The sequence below is a fragment of the Lolium rigidum genome, chromosome 2, assembly GCF_022539505.1.
Source record: "Lolium rigidum isolate FL_2022 chromosome 2, APGP_CSIRO_Lrig_0.1, whole genome shotgun sequence".
Taxonomy (NCBI): Eukaryota; Viridiplantae; Streptophyta; class Magnoliopsida; order Poales; family Poaceae; genus Lolium; species Lolium rigidum.
The window spans coordinates 5,928,600-5,936,755 of record NC_061509.1 but is presented as its reverse complement, the minus strand read 5'-3'; the positions used below and the strand labels follow the sequence as shown (position 1 = coordinate 5,936,755).

The 8,156-nt window shown below is 48.8% G+C and overlaps 2 pseudogenes; one reads left to right on the top strand and one right to left on the bottom strand.

Annotated features, from left to right (window-relative positions):
- The first annotated feature begins 361 nt into the window (after positions 1 to 361).
- LOC124685886 lies at positions 362 to 2,653 on the top strand (annotated as a pseudogene).
- A 192-nt stretch (positions 2,654 to 2,845) lies between these two features.
- Positions 2,846 to 5,714, bottom strand: LOC124685885 (annotated as a pseudogene).
- Between the last annotated feature and the right edge of the window lie 2,442 nt (positions 5,715 to 8,156).

The window sequence follows — 8,156 nt, the reverse complement described above, 5'->3', positions numbered from 1 at the left end:
GTTGGCTGTATCGCGGAATATATATGGAGGCAAGGAATAAATGTAACAGTTGCAGCACGCACGCTTTGATGTGTTGCGAACTTGCGATGTACAGTGCCACCACGCCTGGCCTCACGCCACTGGTGTTAGCCCCAAGTAAGCTCGGGACCTACACAACGATACCCACGGGTAGTGCACTACCTCCACTGCCATGCGTATATAACACATGCGAGTCTTCACTCTTCAGCATCGATCGGCGATACTTACCTTGCTGCAAGTAGCAGACACGTACTGCACTTCTGTTGCCACATATCAGTACTCCAGAAGTTCAGACAATCCATCGGAGGAGTGGCAGCGAAAACGGAGTGGTAATTAGCGCACCATGGCCGCCGCCGCCGTGCCATTGCCGGCAGTGATGGTGGTCCTCGTCGGAGCGGCGGTCATGCTCGTCGGTGCCGGGGCAGGCGCGGCCCGCGTGCGCGGCGGCCAACAACAGCAGCAGCTGAGGATGGGGTTCTACGACAAGAGCTGCCCGGCGGCGGAGCGGATCGTCGGCGACTACGTCCGGCAGCACGTCCGCCGCGTGCCCACCGTCGCCCCCGCGCTGCTCCGGACGCACTACCACGACTGCTTCGTCAGGGTACGTATATGCATGAGTATTCTATACGTGTGCGACACTCGACGCAAATCCCAGGGCGTTAGTGTCACACTCATAGAGTCTCATACTGACATGTACATGCAGGGCTGCGACGGGTCCATCCTGCTCAACTCGACCAGCGCCGGCGCGGCGGAGAAGGACGCGCCGCCGAACCTGACGCTGCGGGGGTTCGACCTGATCGACCGCGTCAAGGCCCTGGTGGAGGAGGCGTGCCCCGGCGTCGTCTCCTGCGCCGACGTCCTCGCGCTCGCCGCCAGGGACGCCGTCACCGCCATCGTAGGCCCATTTCCGCTCAGCTCGCTCGCTCAATCATCTGGGATTAGCATTGACGTGCATGTGCGGTGCAGGGGGGGCCGTCGTGGCGCGTGCCGACGGGGAGGAGGGACGGCACGGTGTCGAGCATGCAGGAGGCGCTCCGGGAGCTGCCCTCGCCGGCGATGAACTTCCCGCAGCTCGCCTCCCTGTTCGCTCGCAAGGGCCTCGGCGTGCGCGACCTTGTCTGGCTGTCAGGTTCGTGATACACGCAACGCACATACCAGCTTAATAACCAGATGCCACTTACACTAATGGAGCTCGCACGTAGGTCTGAATTAATGTCTGATCATAGACTAAAACGTGTGCCACCGACACGACGAAAGGCCGTCCCTTATCAGCCATTCTTTGTGTGTCGAGAGCGACATAGAAAAGAATGAACACGAAGAATCGTTGCTTTATCTCTGTCCCTCTTAATCCAGATAGGCAGATTCCCGCAGTTTCTGAACACTGCGACGTCGAATCAAACACCTTTTTCAGACTTCAGTAGAAATGTTACAAATACTTAGCACTGTTATTCGAGCTTAATAAATACTTCATCGCGGTTTGTTACTTGTTGCTTGAAATGCTGCTCCCAACTTTTCTTGGTTCCTTCAAACCTTTTGCTCCCAAGATTTCTTGTTTGGTTGCCTCCGGTGTTGATAATTTTGTAATCCCCTGGCTGGATCCTGCCCAATCATATCGCTTGCTTCCTCTAATGTTGGAAGCCATTTCACGGTCCTTCTTGCCACTTTGCTGTCAGGTACTGACAATCAGAGTCACTGATGCCTGCCTATGAACGGAAACTATTTCTGACCATGCCAAGCTCACTACTTACATGTCTACTCCATTTCTATTATCCATCAAGTCCAAACAGATAGCATTTGCTTTATATCCTGTCTCCTCTTCCATACGCCAGCATCTAGCGCCAACTTTGGAAATAGGCTATGCCTAAGCTGTATTGTGTGTTCTCCCAATACCATCCAGACTGAGATCTGTAGCTGAGAATCCAACAGCCCTTCTTCGTTACTAAACCCACCAAAATGAATCATCACGAATAATGTTATATATAATCTGCAGTACAGAATTTATAACAGACTTGAAACACACAAGTTTTGACTATGTGTTCTGACTTGAGCTTGATGTGCAGGTGCTCACACCATCGGCATCGCCCACTGCTCTTCCTTCGCCAACCGCCTCTATGGATATGCCGGCGCAGCCAATGGCACCGCCCCGCCCTCGATGCGGCCTACGCCGCCAACCTGCGGCAGCGCAAGTGCAGGATGGGAGGCCATGACACCACGGTGGAGATGGACCCCGGCAGCTTCCTCACGTTCGACCTCGGCTACTACCATGCGGTGCTCAAGCACAGGGCCCTGCTCCAGTCCGACGCAGCTCTGGTCACTGACGCGGCAGCGCGGGCCGACATCGCTGGTGTTGTGTCCAGCCCCCAGGAGGTGTTCTTCCAGGTGTTCGGGCGGTCGATGACGAGGCTAGGGGCGGTGCAGGTCATGACCGGCTCCGAGGGGGAGATCAGGAAGAGCTGCTCCGTTGTGAACAGTTAGATCGAACTGATATGCGGATACAGCTAGATCAAACTGATATGCGGATATGCACGGTATTTTGTTCAGTGGGTGCTGTGATTTGTAACTGGTTTATTTCTGATCAAAATTTTGTTGCAACTGGTGGTAAAACAACTGAATCTGCATTAATTGTGTGAAGAGAAGATATGCCACAAATACAAGAGTTGTATAAGATTGAATCTGTAGCAAGCTAGAAAATATGTATATAACAGGGACGACGGCACATACATAACTGAAAGAGTATAACTACAACTAACAAAATTCAGAGAGTAAACACCTATTACAAGCCTCTAGGAAACTGTATCATCAAAAGTTCAGAACAAATATAGGCCACTTTTGCTCACATTGGAACAGATCATTACAACTTATTTGGGAACTAAAACAAAGAGCATGATCTGGACAATATATGTACGCCCATTGCAGACAATGCAAGTCTGATGGAACTTCCGGAAACTCTCAGACGCCAAGTGTGAAGCAGAAGGTCGTACTGTCAGGTACTCTTCATCTTCTGCATCAACTTCTGGTGCAGAGCATCAATGCAACTGAAGAAAGCAACCCTCCAGATCTTCCAGAAAAACAATGCTCCAAACCATACCCAGAAACCAAAGACAACTCCAGCAATCACCGAGTAGTACAGCCACACGTCTTGCCGGTCTTGGTGATGTTCCTTTGTTCCATCCAGTGGTGTCGCAATACTCGAATTGTTTGTACACACAGTTCTCAAAGGGGGACCACAAAGTGCCAGATTATTGCTATAGATCGATGGGTCATCAAGTGTTTGGAGCTGACTGCCGGTAGGTATATATCTCTCCAGATAGAAGATTGTTGGAGAGATTAATAGTGTCGAGGAACATCAAGTTTGATATGCTAGGAGGAATAGGACCTGATAGTTTGTTCGAACAGAGGTCAAGGGATTCTAACAACTTTAGATTGCCAACGTCCTTCGGTATGCCACCAGATAGGTAATTTCTGGACAAGTTTAGCAACTGAATGCCACTAAGATTTGTCAATTCTGAAGGGATTTCACCAACGAGAGAATTACCAGAGAGATCAATGCCAGTCACAAATGCATCTACTCCCTCAAAGGTGCACTCCCGTCCCTTCCAAATTATTTCCATGCGGCCATTGTCAAAATATGTAGGTTGGAAATAGTCTGTGCTGAGTATTAAAACTGGCTGCATCATTGATGTCTGTCTCATCAAGGAGAAGTTGACAAAGCTTTCAGGTATGGTACCAACAAACATATTTTCAGCTAGAACAAGCAGCTGGAGATGGGATAGTTGTGATAGCTGCCAAGGAATACTTCCATAGAACATGTTTGATCTCAGCCCAAGAATCCTTAGCAGGGGAATGCTTTCCCCTATCCACGGAGGAAGGGTACCCGAAATCTTATTGTTCCCGAGATCCAAAATTACAAGGCTTTTGAAGTTCTTCAATACTGCTGGAAAGCAACCCGTGAAGTTGTTCTTTGACAGGTGTAGCGACCTAAGTGAAGAGCTGCAGTTAGTTGAGGTTGGAACTTCCCCAGAGAAAGCATTGTCCGACAAATCCAAGGACAGTAGCTCTTTCAACTTCCACAAGCAGCGAGGGAGATCTCCAAAGAGATGATTATTTGATAAATCCAAGAGTCGCAGATATTTTAAATGGCAAAAGACAGACTGTGATTCTCCTGAGAAGCTGCTATTGTTAGCCACGTTGACAACCGGCAACTGCCTGCTGTCAACATTAGGAAGGATACCTGTGAACTTGTTGCCAGACAAGGAGAGAATAAGAAGATTCACCAGATAGGTGATGCTTGCAGGAAGTTCACCCTCAAGGTGGTTGATGCTAATGTCAAGGTGCTGCAAATAATGTGCATTGCCAATGCTTGATGGCATCATTCCAGTGAAGTGGTTGGCGCTCATGTCAAGGTGCTGCAACAATGACGCATTGCCGATATTTGATGGTATTATTCCCGTAAGGTGGTTCTCTGATAACATAATATACATTAAGTTTGGCATGTAGCTCATTTGTGATGGGATGTTTCCCGTTAACAAGTTGTTCCCTGCATCAAATAATTCGAGACTGGTCCAGTTTGTAAACAACTCTGAGGGGATGGTGCCACTGATACGGTTGTCCTGTATTGCAAACGCAACTAATCCTGGCATCCTGGCAAATGATGGTGGCAAACCTCCAAACAACTGATTATGTGATAAATACATGAACCGAAGACTCGTAAGGTTACCTAGTGAGGCTGGGATCGACCCACCAAGTGAGTTTCTTCCCAGTACAAGGGTTCGCAATCCAGATACCATCCCCAGCTCATCCGGGATTTCTCCTGTGAGATTATTGTTCGAGAGATCCAGTACCTCTAGCAACTGAAGCTGCCCTAGTGAGGCTGGGATCGACCCACCAAGTGAGCTATGGTACAGCAAAAGCTCTTGCAATCCAGATATCATCCCCAGCTCATCTGGGATTTCTCCTGTGAGATTATTGTTCCCGAGATCCAGTGTCTCGAGCTTTAGGAGCCTTGAGAGCGAGCAGGGTATGGGTCCAGAGAATCCATTAAAGGACAGATTTAGATACCTCAATCTTGGGACCATCTCGGGCAGTGAATCTGGTAATGGCCCTGAGAATGTGTTACCCGATAAATCGAGGGACCTCATCCTCGCATTTCTGCGGTTGAGAATGAATTGTGGGAAGGTGCCACTGAGATTATTATTATCCAGAAACAACCACGTCAAGGTGGACGGAGGTGTGAACTTGCTAGGGTCTGGACTGGTCAAATGGTTATTTCCCAAATCTAACTCAACAATCATTGGGAGCTTACTGAGTTGGTAGGGGATGACACCAACAAGATTGTTGCTGCTCAAGTCTAAAAAGGTGAGCGTGAGCAGCATGGATATGTTTGCTGGGATGGTGCCAACTAGATTGTTATTGTTGAGCTTGATCTTGGTAAGGTTCTTGTACGCAGCAGAATAGAAGGTGTGTAGCGTACCATGGAGACCCATGTTGGGAAGGTGGAGTTCGGCAACATGTCCGGCACTAGCACAGGTGATGCCGAACCAAGAGCAGGTAGAGTTGGCAATCGACCATGAGGACAGCAAGTTGCCCCCAATCAAACTGGACTTCCATCGGAGTAGTGCTTCTGCTTCGGGATTGATTGCCTTGGCTGTGCATATTAGCAGGAAAACGGAGGCATATAAGAGTTTCTGTAGGGCCATAGGAGCGGCTTATGGTGTTGGTACGAAAATGGAAACCTGAAGAATACTCAACGTAATGCGTTAAGAAGTATCTAGAGTGCGTGGGAGAAAAATCAAATCATGTCAGGTGTTCTGCGGCCACACACCCTTGGAGGTCCAAAATACTCGGGTTCTCCTGGACCACAAAGCCAACCATCTGATATATTGCTATTTGCTATTGATATCTCTGGACCATTAAATATTTAATAATTTTCATCAAAAAATAGCTTTGAAATTCTGCAATAGAGAAAATATCTAACCTTGGTATTCCAAACTATTTATAATCTGAGAGACTGAGACACGTAAGAGTTTCTGCAGTGCCATTCTAAGGCTTTGTGTTGGTAACAAGATGAATGGTGCTTTTTTAAATTGCATCCAGAAGTAGCCAGAGCGCACATAGATAAAAGAGATTACTCCAAAAGCAAACAAATGATGTTGCTGGATGGTCATATGCGTACAGAAGACTTCAGACTTGGGGTCAGTCTTGTGGGAGAAAAATCAAATATGCAGGTGTTTTGAGGCCACCCAATGGCCAATTCACAGCTTATCAGGGAAGTAATTACAAGGTCGATGTCTGATGGCAAATGACTGGGACTGCCCTGTATGTATGTGGTTATAGCTGTCTGTTAAACGTTAACACTGAGTCAAACCAGCAATTCAATATTTTTTGACCTGGGCTACAGCGGGCTTACTGTAACGGCCCTGGAAAAACTCTAATTAGATTTTGCACCGCTTCTTGTTTTTTTTCCTCCGTGTCATTTCAAGTCATCATGGCATCCCTGATTTTAACAGAAAAAAATATCTTATTTTCCCTCTCATATGGTTTTTATAATAAACCATCCCCTTTGTCTTTTATTTTAAAAACAAAACCCTAAAATAAAAGTATCGAACAAATAAAATTATTTTCAATGGTTTTAAATTCAAAATAAAATTTGGTTTTGTTCTGGTTTGGTTTTAAAAGGTTTTCAAAATCTGTTTTAAACAAAGAGAGAAAAGAAAAGAAAAGGAAAACAGAAAACCCAAACCCTCTACCAGGCCACCTCTCCCTCACGGGCCCAATTCTCCCCCTCCCGGCGGCCCAACTCCTTTCTAGCCCATACCGTTCCACCTCGTGTTCCTCTTCTTTACTTCATCAACGAACCACAGAGGAGCAGCCTGCCATGGCTGTCGTTCCCATCCACGCCAGCTGTGTGAGCCTCGCGCATGAGCCCTCCCCCTCTCTTCACCTTTTCCATCCCGCTCCACCCCGCTCCATCTCGCTTTCCCCCTCCTTTTTTTCTTCTTCCTCTGCAAGCAAAACAAGAGGGGGAAAAACCCCATGGCCGCCGCCCCTGCAACCTCTTCTCCCCATCGCTACGGCCGCCCCCTCTCCAATCCAACGCCACCAGGAGCTGCGCTTCAACGCAAGGATCATCCTCGTACAAGGAATTGGCCCGGGAGGCTCCCAGTCCTCCCCAGCGACCTCTCCGACTGCCACCGTCCTTCCTCCGACGCGACCTCCTACACGTTCCAGGTGATATCCTCGACCCCCTGGACCTCTTGTTGGCCTCTCTCTTCCTCTGGTTTCCTCCCTCCTCGGTGACCACCTCCGCATCCTCGCACAAGCTTGACGCCAGCGGTTCTCCGGCGACCCCTGGGCTCCGCGCCGCCATAGAAAGTTCCCTGCGACGACGTGCTTCCTCGACACCCAACATCGCTCCCTGCTCCGCATCGTCGGGTTCTTCACCGACTTGCCGTGGCCGCCGCGTGCCACCCACCTGGACGCTGCGCGTTCCGCGTCCTCCCCTACGCCGTCTACCTCCTCGAGCGCTCCTGATTCGCGCCAACCTCCCTGTGAGCCTCAACGCCCACTCCCCCTTCTTCTCCGCCTCTAATCGCCTTCCCCGCCACCGTAACGACGCCATCTCCGGCGTCTCTGTCGTCGCACCGCGACGCCACTGAAGTAGTCTTCAGTTTCGACAGATAGGCGCTGCACCCTCCTCTGCCCAGTCAGCACCCATGGGCCCGCTCATCCTCGTTAGCGCCTCGTCAGCACCGGGCCCCACCAGCCAGAGGAACTGGCTAGTCCTAACCTTGGTGAGAAAAACCACCTCAATCTGGATCTGCCCATTTTGCAAAGAAGCCCCTTCCCGTTTGTTTTCATAAACCCGCGGTCCTTGCCCTTGTGCTTTCAAAGAAAACCCACTGGCACTCTTTTAAATATAAACCCGGGGTCCTTCCCACTGTTTGAAAATTAAATCCGAATCCTTTTCTAACTAAAATAAATCCCTTTTCTATATTTTAAATGGTAAAAACTATTATATTAATATCTTTTAAATGGGAACTCGAAGTAAAAAGAGTGTTATATATGAAAATTAATCAGAAAAATGCAAGGATCATGAATTTGACATCCATATGCATGTTTGCATCTTGCACACCATGCCA